At 35.4% G+C, this 15515-nt stretch overlaps 1 protein-coding gene across 2 annotated transcripts in view; it reads right to left on the reverse strand.

Annotated features, from left to right (window-relative positions):
* The window catches only part of CSMD1 (CUB and Sushi multiple domains 1), a 1116955-nt gene that overhangs the window by 300170 nt on the left and 801270 nt on the right, over positions 1-15515 (reverse strand). The gene's annotated exons all lie outside the window — the stretch shown is intronic.

The raw sequence follows: 15515 nt of genomic DNA on the forward strand, positions 1-15515 counted from the left end.
AGTCACTGCCATAATGCTTTAGAGGTATCATATATTAAAGATACCAGTCACCACTAACTGGTGATAATTGTTCATTATTGTAGTGAGAAATCTTTTTTCTCTTTTATAACTGTACTAGCTATATAAAAACTGTATAGCTAGCACTGGAAGTATATTAAAACATTCTTATCTGTTGAATTCTACAATAACGAGGTAACACATATGAACTACCAATTCATAAAAAGATGGAGGAGGCCGATGCACAGAAATTCAAAAGCACAAATTTCCTTGCATAAATTACTAACATTAAGCAGCAATTTCACACAATGTCTAGTCATGAATTTCCAAGAAAATGATAAATTTATCTCTCAGAATTCTTTCAAAAGGTATTTATGAAACTGCAATTTTTTAAGATAAAGTATAAAAATGGACTTAGCTTTGTATAAAAGAACACTTCTAAAACAAGCAATTTTAGAGTTCAGTATTGGTGAGTAGTTGCAGCTGATATATATGTATACATATATCAAGACATTGTACCTTTTTTTAAATTTGATACAAAGTTTTCTGCAAACAACTTGACATGAAAGTGCAGATAGTCAGTGATTTTCCACAAAATTATTCATTTTATCTTTATACTAACTTTTACAGATATTCCTGGGTATGCTTTCAGACAACATCAGCCATTGCATGTAATGCAGTTAATTTTTTTTCCCATTTTGTGGATAAAAACAACATTTGGGTCAGATTTGAGCTTTCAGCACAAGCCTTATTATGCTGCTTTTTTGGCAGCAACACATGAAAAAACTTTTTTCCATCCACTTAAGTTTATTACATTGTGAACATCAAGGCAGAATTCATCTCACTCAAATTTTAGCCCTGTAAAAAGCAGCATCCAAGCTAAGTTACTTGTTTAAATTTTCTCAGTATTAAAAAAGAAAGCCAGCCCATCTCATTTCTGTATTGGAATTGGAAAGCCTAGTACAATGAACTTTAGAGAGGAACTTGCACTACTTGAATAGGTGATCTTTACATTGTACAATGTTGCTTCTACTTGTAACCCAAAGAAAAGCCAACGGGCAGATAAAATCCACAGCCTTTCCTTCATCCACTAGGTGGGTCACCTAAAAGGAGATCAGGTTGGATCTGCCTTTCCTAAAGCCCTGCTGGCTGGGTCTCATGCCTTGGTTGTCCATTGTTTCAATAATCATAAGAATTTCAGGCAATATGCTGCAGATAAAAGAATATACATTTTCATCTGCTCCTGATGTACCTTCTAGTATTCCTAGATTATATCAGTGGTTAACATGCAATATTTCATTACTAAAAAAAAACTAATAAAGCTAAAATGAGGGAAAAAAATGTAGAAGCACAAAAGGAGAGCTGTTCCAGGGAAGAAAAATAACTGTAAGACTTTTAATGCAACTATTATTTCATATGGAGAAGGAAACCTGATACAATATTTTGTGAAAATATATGGTAATGTATTATTTAAAAAATACATTTGGTTAGACTGCAAATAACACATTTGGTTAGACTCACAAATTCTTGTACACTACAATTAAAAAAAAAATATGAATTTTCACCTCTTTAATAATAAAATAAGCTAGGGGGAAAAAAAGCAATTGGATACAAACCATAAATGAAAGTTTTAAGCTTCTGGCTAAGCAGATAGGAAATGTCACAAGAAACATTCCTTTATGGGAGATACATTGTGAAGATATATTACACACTATTAAACAAAATCATGTTATCTTCTTTTCCATGATAATTGCTATTCTATGCTAACACATAAAATCTTTTGCAAAACCATCAAATGGCTGGAGAGATAAGAGGTCTAACTTAAATTCCTTTAATCTGACTCATAAAAACTAAATTTTACCATGTAAACAGTAAGCACCCAGTCTAATCATTGTTCTTTTCACAGTCAGTGGACAGAAAATGGCACTTTTCTGTCATAAAATCTGAGTTGGAAAGAACCCACAAGGATCATTAAGTCCAGTTCCTGGCCCTGCACAAGAGAGCCCTGAGAGTCACACCGTGTGCCTGATACCATTGCACAAATGCTTCTTGAACTCCTTCAGGCTTTGTGCTGTGACTACTTCCCTGGGGAGCCTGTTCCAGTGCCCAACCACCCTCTGCATGAAAAACCTTTTCCTAATATCCCTTTTCCTAATATCCAACCTAAACCTCCCCTGATACAGCTTCAGGCCATTCCCTCGGGTCCTGTCACTGGTCACCACAGAGAGGAGATCAGTGTCTGCCCCTCCTCTTCCCCTCACAGGGAAGCTGTAACTGCAATGGGGTCTCCCCTCAGTCTCCTCCAGGCTGAACAGCCCAAGTGACCTCAGCCCCTCCTCATATGGCTTCCCCTCAAGGCCCTTCACCATCTTTGCTGCCCTCCTTTGGATGCTCTCCATCTCTAGCTCAATGTCCTTTTTATTTTGCAGTGCCCAAAACACCACCCAGAACTCGAGGTGAGGCTGCCCCAGTGCAGAGCAGAGTGGGACAATCTCCTCCCTTGCCTGGCTGGTGCTGCTGTGCCTGATGCCCCCCAGGACACGGTTGACCCTCCTGGCTCCAGGGCACTGCTGACTCATGTTCAACTTGCCATTGACCAGGACCCCCAGGTCCCTTTCCACAGCTCAGTTTCCAGTTTCTCATCTGTACATACAATCAGGATTGCTCCAACCCAGGCAAAGGATCCAGCAACTGCCATTCCTATGGCAAGTTGAACTTCATATGGTTGATGATTGCCCAATTCTTTAATTTGTCGAGGACTCTCTGCAGGGCCTCTGTGACTTTGAGGAAGTCAACAGCTCCTCCCAGTTTTGTATCATCTGCAAATCTGCTCAGTATCCCTTCCAGTCCTGCATCCATGTCATTTATGACCATATGGGAGAGAACTGGGCTAAGAATGGAGTCCTGTGGAACACCACTAGTGACAGGTCCCCAGTCTGATGTCACCCTAGCCCCTGTCACCCCTTGTGCCCGACCCATGAGCCAGTTGCTCACCCATCACATGATGTGTTTATCCAGCTGTGTGCTGGACACTGTGTCCAGAGGGATCCTGTGAGAGACAGTATCACAAGATTTACTGAAATCCAAAAAGATCACATCAACTGGCTTCTCTTGATCAATTAGGTGGGTTATCCTATCGTAAAAGGAACTTAAGTATGTCAAGCAGGACTTTCCCCTCATAAAGAACTGCTGGCTGTGACCAATGACTGCATTGTCCTTCAAGATTTTTCAGTGTTTTTCAATAATTCCCAGAATAATCTTCGCCAAAGTTTTACCAAGCACTGAAGTGAGACCGACACAAGTCATATTACCTGTCTTAAGGTGGAGCAAACTTCCATTTAGAATTACTGTTTCTAATGAGTATATGTGAGTTCTGATGACTATGGAAGACTAGTATTTACACATATATATTTGATTAAAATTAGTTTTTCTGTAGATAAAGCTTTGAATCATCAGAAGAATTTTTAAGATTTTTCAGATGGCAGGGGTTTGTCTGTTGTCTTATTTTTGAGGAAGAATGCAAGACAGTTTTGTATGGATATAGATATGAATTCAGCATGGGAAAAACTTATGAGGATTTAATAATATCCCAATATACCAAAATAAATCACATATGTGGTTAAACAATATTGATTTATATACCGAGGGAGTAAAAAAGCAGCTCTGAGGTGCTTATCCATGTTGGGGTCCCTCCCCTGCCATGGAGCCCTGGGAGAGGGGCCCTGAGGGCACAGACACGGGGCTTCCCTGCCCCTGCTCAGCCTCGTTCCCATTGGTTGGTTTGTGTTCCCTGCGCGGGGAGAAGGACCCTTGGTCCCGTGACTGGGACAGTTCCTGGGCAGAGCTCCGGCCATGCGGTTGGAGAAATAAACATCTCTCTGAAACAGCTAGCAAGAATCTGTCTGTCCATATATGTTTCCTTTCCACGGGACTCCTGGTTTGATATATGCGTGTTGCAGGATCCCCACTGCAACATATCCAGATTCAATTTTGTTTTGCAATCAAAAATTCCAGTAGTGCTAATTTGATCATCACCATTTATATATACTTAATATGAACTGATTAAATGAAGATAAGAATTAATTTTCATTTAGAAAAACTGGAAACACAAAAATTGCTTCCAAACATATTATATTTATTTCTGGATGATCAGTTACATTTTTCTTACAGAAGAATTATCCTATTTGCTTTCTGAAAGGTATGAGACAAAATTCCCTTATAAGCAATTCAGAATGATTGTTATTAGATAGACTGTGAAAACAAAAAAAAGTTTAAAAATATGAGACACCTAAGGAAGTACCTATATGAAAACTCTGCAAGTGAATTTCTTGTCATAATTACTTTTTCATTTGAAACATTTTCCTTTGTCCTAGATACTCTCATAGTTTATATTTCTGCTGGCATAATTGCCATTGCAAGTGATGGATAAAGTCAGCACCAGAGTTGTAGGAAACGCCTGTATGGACATTCTGCCTGGAAGAAGCAGTAGGGCACATGGCAATGCTACATCTCTAAAACATCTACTAATAAGACCTATTTTATTATTTTTTATATATCTTATAAATGTATGCATTAAGTTGAGTAAATAGAAAGTAAAATTAAGAGCAGTGAATTTTGTTTTAAGATGCAAGAAGCAATGAGAATTCTATATAAGATATCTGTTATGTTTACAAGCAGATCAAGCAAACAACTTCAAAACAGCATAAATGTACTGGTAGAAATGTGTCTTATTCCCTGCTCCCCCCCCAAAAAAACAAACCAACCCAACCCAAACTGAACAAAAAAAACCAAACCAAAACAAAACAAAAAACCCCCACAACAACAACAACAAAAAAAACCAGCCCAGGGCCTGCTTGAAGGAACATCTCTTAAAGATAAGAAAATGCAGTGAGAATTTGTTGCCTGAGTAAAACCACAGTATCATACATTAAGATCAGGGAAATAGTCCTGAGCATCCATGATTAGAAATTTTAAAATAATAAATAGAAAATCTGGTAGTTCTAAAGGCTTTTTATGAAAGCTGTTTGCAGCTGTCATAGGTTATTCCATCTTATTGACATACTAACTTCAAATGTAACAGTATTTTCCTATTTTGCATCTTCTCCCTGCTGCTGCTATGTAAAAATTGAAAGTAACACGAGCATTCAAAATTTTTTTACTCTGTCATTTCTTTTATGGACATCTCATACTTAAAGGGATTTGAAAGCAAAAGAAAGCATTGCTATAGACACAAACATGGAAATACTGCTGTAGTCTTTCAGATTCCTAAATCTTTTTAAAAATTTTTAGAAGAATGGAGATGATTCTTAAAGTTGACATTTAAACCACAGTTTGGAGCATCTATTTCACTTAAAGAACAACAGAATACAGAAGCAATGTCAAAAGATGTTACCAGTATTAGAGAACACATGGAAGAATCCAGTATTCCTTAAAACATTCAAAATTCTGCTCTTTCCCTAGCACACCTGTCCTACAGTGATATCTCCTGAAGTTTTAAGAGCCACTGTAAGTATGGTCAAAATCCAGCAGAAGAGGAAACATAAAAAATCGACTACTAATAGTAATAAAACTAGGTAACTCTAATGCACAAATGTTATGGGTGAGTAATTATGAAAGATGCCATAACTTTTTTTTCATATTCCTTTATAAATCAAGTTATTTATTTTTCCTCAAAGCCCTTAGAAAAGGTAAACCATTTATCCCAGCAGCATTATTCATAATTTGGCATAGGTACAGCTGCAATTAATAAGATGCAAAATGAATAACTCATAACTACCAGGTTAAAATAGGCTCCAACCAGACAAAATAAACTTTACGCCAAATACAAGGGCCTGTCCTGTAAAATTTTAATTCCTCCAGTTTTTGTTGAATGACTGCAAATGTATTGAAAACACTTGGATTATTCTGTTCATTATTTTAAAGAAATGTTGAAGGCTTTTGGTACTACCATTATCCAACAATTGCAGTTACTTAAAAAGCAATTATAAAAAGAAATTTGCTTATTTTTCAATATTGACATAATTTATGTTCCTCATTTTCAGGAATTTATTTTCCTTTTAGCCCCCACTAATGACTTGAAAATTACCCTAATAACCACACCTGGCAGAATTTAAATAAAGATAAGAAGGAAATAACAGTAGTAATATATCATATAATAGTAATAATGTAAAACCAAAAGTGCTGATGCCATTTAAAAAAAAAAAAAAAAGGAGAAAAAAATAGTAAAATCACAAAAAATAATAATAATTTAAAAAATCCAACAGTTTGTTTTGTAATGACTATCACCAGGTGACTGCCCCATGCCTGGAACATTTCTCTGGTAAGTAAACACAGGTTGTCTTTTTCTCGACCACTTTTCTTTCTTTGGATTGCCAGTGATAACATAGATAACTTCAAATGTACTTGCCATATCCAACACAGCCCTTCCTCAGCAAGTTAATTAAGGCCAAATAATCTGAGACCTTTAGAACAAAACAATAAGAACAATCTTAAGAAAAATCAGTTCATTTTTTTTTGTAATAAAAGAAGTGATTTGACATTAATCTTAGACTACTCCAACAAGGAAGGACTTTCTGATTATGTATATAGATAAAAAGAATTGATATACAGTCCTGGAAGCTAAAACTGTAAAACATAAAGAATTAAGTGCAACAATGAGAGTAATAAAATTCTTGATACTATGAAGTGCCATTTTTAGTGGTAGCTGTTGATTATGTAAATTTGATCTATAACTAATCATGTACTTAAGGAATTTAAATACATCCACAGTAAGGGAATGAGCACATTATTAAGCACAGTTTTGTTTCTTCTGTAGGGGGAGACATAAAAAAAAATCCCACAATGATGATTTCAGAGTTAAAAAAGCTGCCACAATCTGTTACACAGTCAGAGAAGCAGCTTGTTGCCAAGTTAGATTTTAATCTTCAGCTATAGTGCCTAAACATCATGTTGAATTTCACTTTACCATCTTTACCATTGAAATATTTTCCTTCTTATCTTTTTGGTTTGTTTGACATGTATACAAATATGTTGCCATTTCTAAGTACACAGAATAGTATACAGCATTAAAATTTAAATTTTAATTCAAATACCAAAGCCCAATGAATGTTTCACATTTATGTGAGCCATATTTTTAATGAATTATCAATATACTTGATTTAGGTTTGAAAGATAAAATTAAAACAATAAAAAGCAGAATCGCAAGAGGAGATAATTATTCATATGTTCACACTAAAAGTTTGGAATTTATCACTTTTGGACAATTTTAGACAACTCTCTGATTTAGTAGGATGATCTATTTCTCATCTTCTGCCAAAGGAAAATGCCAAATACATGGCTTTCAGTTTTGCTCCTGCTGCTGCTCCAACTGTCAGTTGGAAACAAATATGGAAATATAAGCTTTAAAGAAACACTATGCCATTTTTTTTAACTGAACAATGGAAAAGAAGGCAAAAAACCATGCATCTATTTGCTTGCCATTCATGAAAAATAATTCCAATTGTGCTTATTGTATCTTTGAAAATTATTTTCAAAACATTTTAAAGAAATACTTTTAGATTTGTTGTTCAAAACAAGGTCTGAAAATATTTTTATTTAAATTTGAAAATTAAAAGCTCCAGCTAGCATTTGTTAAAAACAAAGTACACATAAACTAAGAACACATGAGTTACCAGATAAGAACTCCGACTTAAATAAAAGCTGAGAGTATCACTTTTTAAATGAGCACTTTTTTTTTTTTTGCCTCCGAAATTTAAGCTGGACATACTTGGTTTACCCCATTTGATTGTTGTCTTACTTCCTCAAGTCCTTAAAGACTAGGCTAATTTTATAAAGTGCATATGAAGCTTGATAGAGCACATGAAATAAAGGTCTACATGAAGAAGTGCTTAAATATCAAAGATGCACATCCATCTATATACAAACTATTCTCTAAACAGAGCCCTATGCGGGAATCTGAAGTGTTAAATCTCAGCTCCACTGTTATTGTGTAGTCCTTAAAGCAATCAATTTCAAGTCCTTGAAAATTACTTATTTAACAGCATAATTCCTCAAGACTTTTCTGACATTTTAATTCTTCTTACTTAAACTTCATGTAAAATATGAACCATATATGGCAAATATTGAAATTTCAGAAAAATTAAAAAAAAAAAATCTAATTAATTCTATGTGTCCCAACTCAAACATCATTGTACAATATTCACTGAGGGAATTCAAACACCTTTGTAATGACATGTGGACCAGTGGAATATCCAGGAGATAAAAGTAACAAAATAACAAAGCAGATTTGCATTTGTGACCTTAAACAAAACATTAACTATGGGAAATCAATACGAAGTAAGTAGTTCTAAGTCCAATACTATTTTTTGGTTGAACATGTTGGGTAAATCCTTTATTTCATGCATTCTAACACTATGAAACTTGTTTTAAAGATAATTTCCTGCAGTACTAACCGTCTGTCAACAGTAGCAGAAAGGTCCATAAACACCTGCTTTCTTCGAGAAGTAGAGTACTTGAGCTTGTTGATTTCTTGTTATTACAGCATAATTGTTCCAAGAGCACAAACTATTTCATTTAGAAGGGTGACAGATCTTGCCATCACACTGTATGGTGCAAAAAGGCAATTGAAGTGAATACTGGAAAGTCTCCAGAGGTAAAAGGGAATGCCAAAATATTTATGGAAGGAAATGCCGCAGAAAACTACAATGTGACAGTTAAATTTATTTGCCAGAAGTGTATACAATCTTGGATTTCAACTACTGTTTAATGCTATTTAAAATAGAAACGGAAAAGGTCTGAGCCATACTGAGCCAAGTTAGAAACTCTGACAAAGCAGATGCTCATGGAAGGTTGTATTTATGGAAATGAATTTTAAGAGGAAAACAAAGCAGTGTGTCAGCATATAGTGTTTCTTTCTTTGGGCTAAATTCAGATGTCCACACTCAGATATTTTCTGTCATATAAGATGTCTTTGCATCTTGTCGGACTTCTAACTGCCTCTCTAGAAGGATATGGATTTTCCTGTGTCATACACGTTAGCCTTGCTTGCAACATCTTGAACACCTGAGCATCTCATACAGTAACAGATACTTGAGGATGGACAAATTAATTATATCTTTGGTGTACTGAAGTGTTTGATGTAATAAGAAAAAATGTGCTTCATATAGAAAAACTCTTATTTACAATGTTACAACATATAAATTGCTTATATATACATTTATACACACAAAATTTTTTATATACATGATAAGCATGAGGGAACTATGAATGAATGTATATCCCTGTAATAAAAGTGCAGTAATACTACATAGACATTGCATTGTCAGGACATCAAGGTTTTACGTAAATCTGGACAGTTTTTAGATAATGTTATACACTACAAAGTTTAAATACATTGAGGTTAACTTTGTTCTGAATAAAAAGATGCAAATAACTTTTCCCTGTGTTAACATTATGAATAACAAGAAGTTATGAATATGAAATTTTGGCATTCATATTAACAGACTAACTTAAATTGACTTTGAAAGTTGCATTCTCTTCTAAGCTTTTCTTCCTACTGTATTTTTAAAATACACAACAACATGTCTTGTTGGCCCCAGTGTACTTTTGAAATAAAAACCAAATTGCTTTCTGAATAATGCCCTGTATTATTATCATTATTTTCATAAACTAAAATTCAATTCAACCTGCAGTCTAGGAAGTAATAAGAATCTTAGCATGTGACAACAAGCTTTGTAATTTACATTTACAATTTTTACATGAAAAAATAAAAAGAAAAGGAGCCATAAACTGCAGCTGTGGGAAGGACCCACATTCAAGCAGTTATGAATGACTGCTATCCCAAAAGAGGGACCCTGCAATAGAGCAGGAAACAAGTGTGAAGAAAGAGTGGCAGAGAGGAACTGTTAATGGATTGACTGCAGCCCATATTCCCTACACCCCTTCACCATTCAGTCAGGAAGGATGCAGAAAAGTTTGACTTGAGAAAAAGTTTTTATTGTCATTTCTCACCATCCTACTCTATTTTTAATTGTCTATAAATTAATCTTCCCCAAGCTGAATCTATTTTGCCTAATTTGTGAGCAATCTCCCTGTCCTTACCTTGACACATGAGCTTCTTTATCTTATTTTCTCCCCCCCTGTCCTGATGAGGAGAAGGAGCAAGAAAGCAGCTTGGTGGGCACCTGGCAGCCAGGCAAGATCAACCCACCACAACTATATAGGAAAACTGAAACATTAAAATTACTTTTAGTAAAATTACTTATGAAGCTCTTTGCATTCAGCTATAGTGTCGGCGATCTCCGACAAACAGGATGGGGAGCCCAGACAAGCGTTCCAAGAGCCTTTTATTATTTTATTTCAGCATCAGTTCGATCCTCACATGGGGCACCATTATGTCAGCGATCTCTGACAAACAGGATGGGGAGCCCAGACAAGCGTTCCAAGAGTCTTTTATTATTTTATTTCGGCATCAGTCTCACAAGAGATAGTACTAGGCTCACACGTCCGAGACATCCAAATGTTTCCTAGTTGCAAAGCATTCTTAAAAGCTTCTTAGCCAATCAGCATGCTTCTAAAAGTTACAGACAGATGTCTTATCCAACCACAAACAGTGCACATGCAACTGTTAAACACAATGCTCACTTGTTATGCCTTAACATAACAATATACAATATTCCATTATAAGGCTTAAACTTATCTATCTTGCGTTGGGGTCCCTTCCCCCCCGCCGTGTAGCCCTGGGAGAGGGGCCCTGAGGGCACAGACACGGGGTTTCCCTGCCCCTGCTCAGCCTCGTTCCCATTGGTTGGTTTGTGTTCCCTGCGCGGGCAGAAGGACCCTTGGTCCCGTGACTGGAACAGTTCCTGGGCAGAGCTCCGGCCATGCGGCTGGAGAAATAAACATCTCTGAAACAGCTAGCAAGAATCTATCTGTCCATGCATATTTCCTTTCCACAGGATTCCTGGTTTGATATAGGCGTGTTACAGTATCCGCACTGTAGCAATCTTGCTAAGCATATTTTTTACAACTCCAAAATCTAAGCCAAACTTAGAAACCCTAACCATTGTTTTAATGTCCTTAGTGCTGTATAACTGTATCTTCTTCTAGTTTTTCCCAGGCAAAGCTGAATTCTAAGTCCTTTGCTTTATTTTCTGAAGCCTGCTTTTATTTCTCACACCTAAAATCCTTTCCACCTTTTGTGTTTCCCCACTCTATAGTAAATATTAATCTTCTCTTAGTGATCATGGTGAGAAAACAAAATCCTTTCATCCAAAAGTCATAAAAATAATGAGAGTGATGACAGCATATACATTTTGAACCTTGTTCAGCAATGCTTCTCATGGTTTAAATTTCCAAAAATAAAAAGCACAACACAAAACCTAATTACACGTTTAATCTTTTTTGGTAATTAAAGCCTACCTGCCTTGGCTTTAAAATGTAATCTCCCACACTTGAATGTACTTTCTCAAATCCTATGCTTATGTTGAAAATGTCCCTTGCCTCTCAGTGATAATGAATATATTTATTTTCATCCTGTGCCATGAGGTTTATATGTATTACGAGAAAGTAGCAAATATGATTGACTTTAATGATTACAGGCCTGATTCTTTTATAGTCTGCCTTGATTTTATGTCTTTGTTTTTGTAAGCACTTGAGTAGAGCTGTTCTTGACCTGTATTGTTCCTGACCTGAAAAAATATACCAGAATCGGTGAAGATGATCTCTGGTTCCTAGTATCAAAACCATATGGCAATCTGCTCAAATATGCTGGTCATAGTCTCCTGTAAGAACACATTTGGGTGGACATCATTAATTGGCTCTAATTCAAATTATAAATGGGTAAACAGAACAGTTTCTGTCAGTTTGCTTAGACATCATCTGTAATTAATATTTAATGGAGAGATTATGTAAAAACACCATTAAAATGTAAAGAGAATAGTAGTTAAGGATAGGTGCAATTTTCCCTCCGCAGTATTATATGACTTAATTTAAATCAGTGTAAAACATATAAATAAATTACCCCAGGAAAAAAAAAAAAAATTACTCAACAGAAGATTGTGCTATCAATGAAATAGTAGGAAAAAAAGGGAAGAATATCTTTAAAGATGTATTTCAAAGACTTTTTTTTGTTTTAAATATTAATTTGCTTCCAAAGATGTGTGCTCAGTTACTTTCTTGTTGAAATTCTTATTGACATAGAAACATGAAGATATATTGTCTAGAAAATTATATACAATGGAAACCATACTTCAGACAAGCTGGGTCAGTGACCACATAAAGTCACTTTTAAGATACAAGAACAGTTCAAATTTGACTTGCATGTCAATGAAATCTGCAAACCAAAAAGCCCTTGGTGGAGTTATATATTTCCTTTTTCCTTTTTTTAGCTAATTAAAAATCCAGTGTTCTGATGTTCCTGCAATTTCTTCTTTTGTTTCTGTAACAATGTATAAGTACCGCACACATTTTTTATATTTAACATAAATTCTGACACTGGCATTATATAATTTTATCTCAAAGAGATTAAGAATGAGACTTTGCAATGCAGTTTTGGGGGCTGGGAGAAGCATTTTGATAAATCATGTTCAGGTTTAGTCCTCAAAAAACTGATCTATCTTGAGCAACAATAACAGCATTGTATCAAAGAGCTTGAAAAGACACGATATAACTGTGTCCTAGCACTTTAGAACAAAAGCAAATTACAAAATATCCCTGAAGGCTAAAACTACTTTTTAATATTTGATCAAGAAATGGTATTAAGTCTTTAAAACCTGAAATGAAAATTAAAAACGTATTTTTAGCAAGATAAAACAAAATTTAAAGTGTAATAGATGTTCTTTGACATCTTCAATGCTTAATAACATATTGGTGACCTTTTTTCCCTTAAGACAAGAACATATAGCAGCACATGTAATATGGACTTTGTTACCAGGGATAGGATAGGATAGGATAGGATAGGATAGGATAGGAGTAGGACAGGGGTAGCATAGGATAGTGTAGAATAATAGATAAAGGTAGAATAGATACAGGCAGAATAGAATAGAATAGAATAGAACAGTTCAGTAGAAAAATACATACAACAATCATCTTGTCCAGCTGCCTGACCACTTCAGGGCTGACCTAAAGTTAACCTACATTATTAAGGGCATTTTTCAAACTGTCTTAACACTGACAGGCTTGGGGCATACACTAGAACCACTCTAAGAAGCTTGTTCCACTGTTCGACCATCCTCTTGATAAAGAAATGCTTTGTGATGTCCAGTCTAAACCTCCCCTGGCATGGTTTTGAACCATTCCCACAAGTCTTATCCCTGAATACCAGGGAGAAGAGCTCACATATCCCTCTCCACTTCCCCCCCTGAGGGAAGGACATTCTTAAATGACTGAAGCAATAATAAAAGATCTATGATGTGAACTGCCCAATTCTGCCATGAATGGAAATTAATAAAAGAACTGTACTTAGGACTCCAGGCACAATTGCTTATGCACCATTAAAGAAAAATATGAAAGGGAAGAGGCTCTGTAATAATGTCAGTAAGGAGATACTTGTTTAACATTACATCAGGTTGCACAAGTGGTTTTATAGTGAAATAGTTGCAGTGATTATGATTTTGAAAATTAGAACTGTAAGATTAATTTGGCTTTTATATAGCTAGGTTTTCTTGTCTCATTAAATATGTATTTTAAGTAAAAACTAAATGAAATTGCTTCAATATGTGAAGCAAAGGGTTGTCTCCACCATATAAACTTTCTTTCTACAAAAATAGTTGAAATGTTCAACAAAACACAGTGATAAAGAGCAAGCCAAAAGACATTTAGATCTTCTGATGTGTCATTCACATGCTCTCAATTACAAAAGATCTTTCAGTTAGTTATTTCCCTGTCACAAAATGTTTTATATTCATAGTACAAAGAGTTCTATTATTACTTCAGTTACATGAAATCACAGGATTTTACAAAACAAAATTAAGAGCAAAACTATGAACTCAGATGTACCCCAACATACTTAAAATCCAAATAAATAAAAAAATCAGACACAGCCATCTGAGTCTGATAAATCATAAGTCATGCAATCATATAGCACCCAAGTTTTGTGCCATGGTGTGTGATATCATGCAAAATTTCAATGATTACATTTTTGTCTTCTCCTCCCCAGTTGATGAAAAAATTTAGACAATTTAAACAATCATGTTTGCCTGTAACAAAACTAGAAAGATAATCCATCTGCCTGAGTGAGGTTGACTCTGTGGGATCTGCAAATTTTTTGTTCAGAATTTAATGAGATGATGAAAGGAAGTTTTATTACAGCATTGGGGTCCCACCTTCTTCTAATTATTTCAACATCTCACAGGATTTTATGACTGAAATTTGACATGGAGTGCAGCAAAAAGAATGGCAGTTTCCTGCTCTGCTCAGCATGCATCACCTGTTGATGCAAAAAACAGATCATCTACATCCTGGAAGAGATTGACACTCAGATGAGCTGAAATAGAAACATGGTTAAAAGCATGACAGTCACTTAAAGCACAGATGATTAGAGGCCTGTTAAAACATGCAACTGTAGATGAAAAGACGTAAAGCAGGCATGAATCAAACCCATTGTGGCCATGTAATTGGATTTTGTGTATGAATGTTAAAGCCTTGAAAAACACACACCTGCTCATTCCCACTGAGATCTATGTTCCCTTGGGCAAACTGCCTCAGTGCTCACTTGAGACATGGACACTGAAAGTGTAATATTGGATGCAACAGATTTTCAGATACACTTAGTCAAAAGCAGTTTTGGACTTCAGAATATAACTAACTAGAACCACCAAACACACAACAGTTTTTCCTACCTGTACAAAAAAAAAAAAATCCCGCATAGTCAATATACACTAACATGTACATGGTTAAATAATGCATACTGACAAATATATTTAACAGCTTCACTAGGTTTGGGAGGTTCTTCATTTTTTACAATGCAGTGATCTTTCCAGAATATTTTAGATAGACTCTTTTCTGAGAAATAAATATTTGCTGTCATCCTTTAGCTATGACATAAAAAACCTTACGCCCATTTAATATATGCTGTGAGACAAGCAAATATTGTTAAGCCAGTCATTTATTTATACTGTGAATTTTTTCTTATATGCATAATAAGTTTAAATGTACCTGCATATTAATAAGTCTCAATATGCCCAACCATCACTAGAATGCCCAGTCAGTCTCCGAGAGTAACTGCATTACAAAAGACTTCACTACTCTACCCTGGTTCCCTGCTATCTCGTAACCAGATAGCCCTGTAATGCAGTATTGCCATTCCTAGTAACAAGCACATTTGCACTGAACTTTCAAGACCTCAGGATTGGTGTTTGTTAGGTTTTCTCTGTCTGAACTTTTCTTGTTGGGAGTTGCAGCTTTGTTTTACTTCATTTCTATGACAGTGATTTCTCTTATTGACCAGGTGTCTATGGCTAGTTTAATTTTGTTTATCTTTACAGAGTACAACCATAGCTGTATACAGATATCTATAGCGA

The sequence above is a fragment of the Corvus hawaiiensis genome, chromosome 3 (assembly GCF_020740725.1).
Source record: "Corvus hawaiiensis isolate bCorHaw1 chromosome 3, bCorHaw1.pri.cur, whole genome shotgun sequence".
Lineage (NCBI taxonomy): Eukaryota > Metazoa > Chordata > Aves > Passeriformes > Corvidae > Corvus > Corvus hawaiiensis.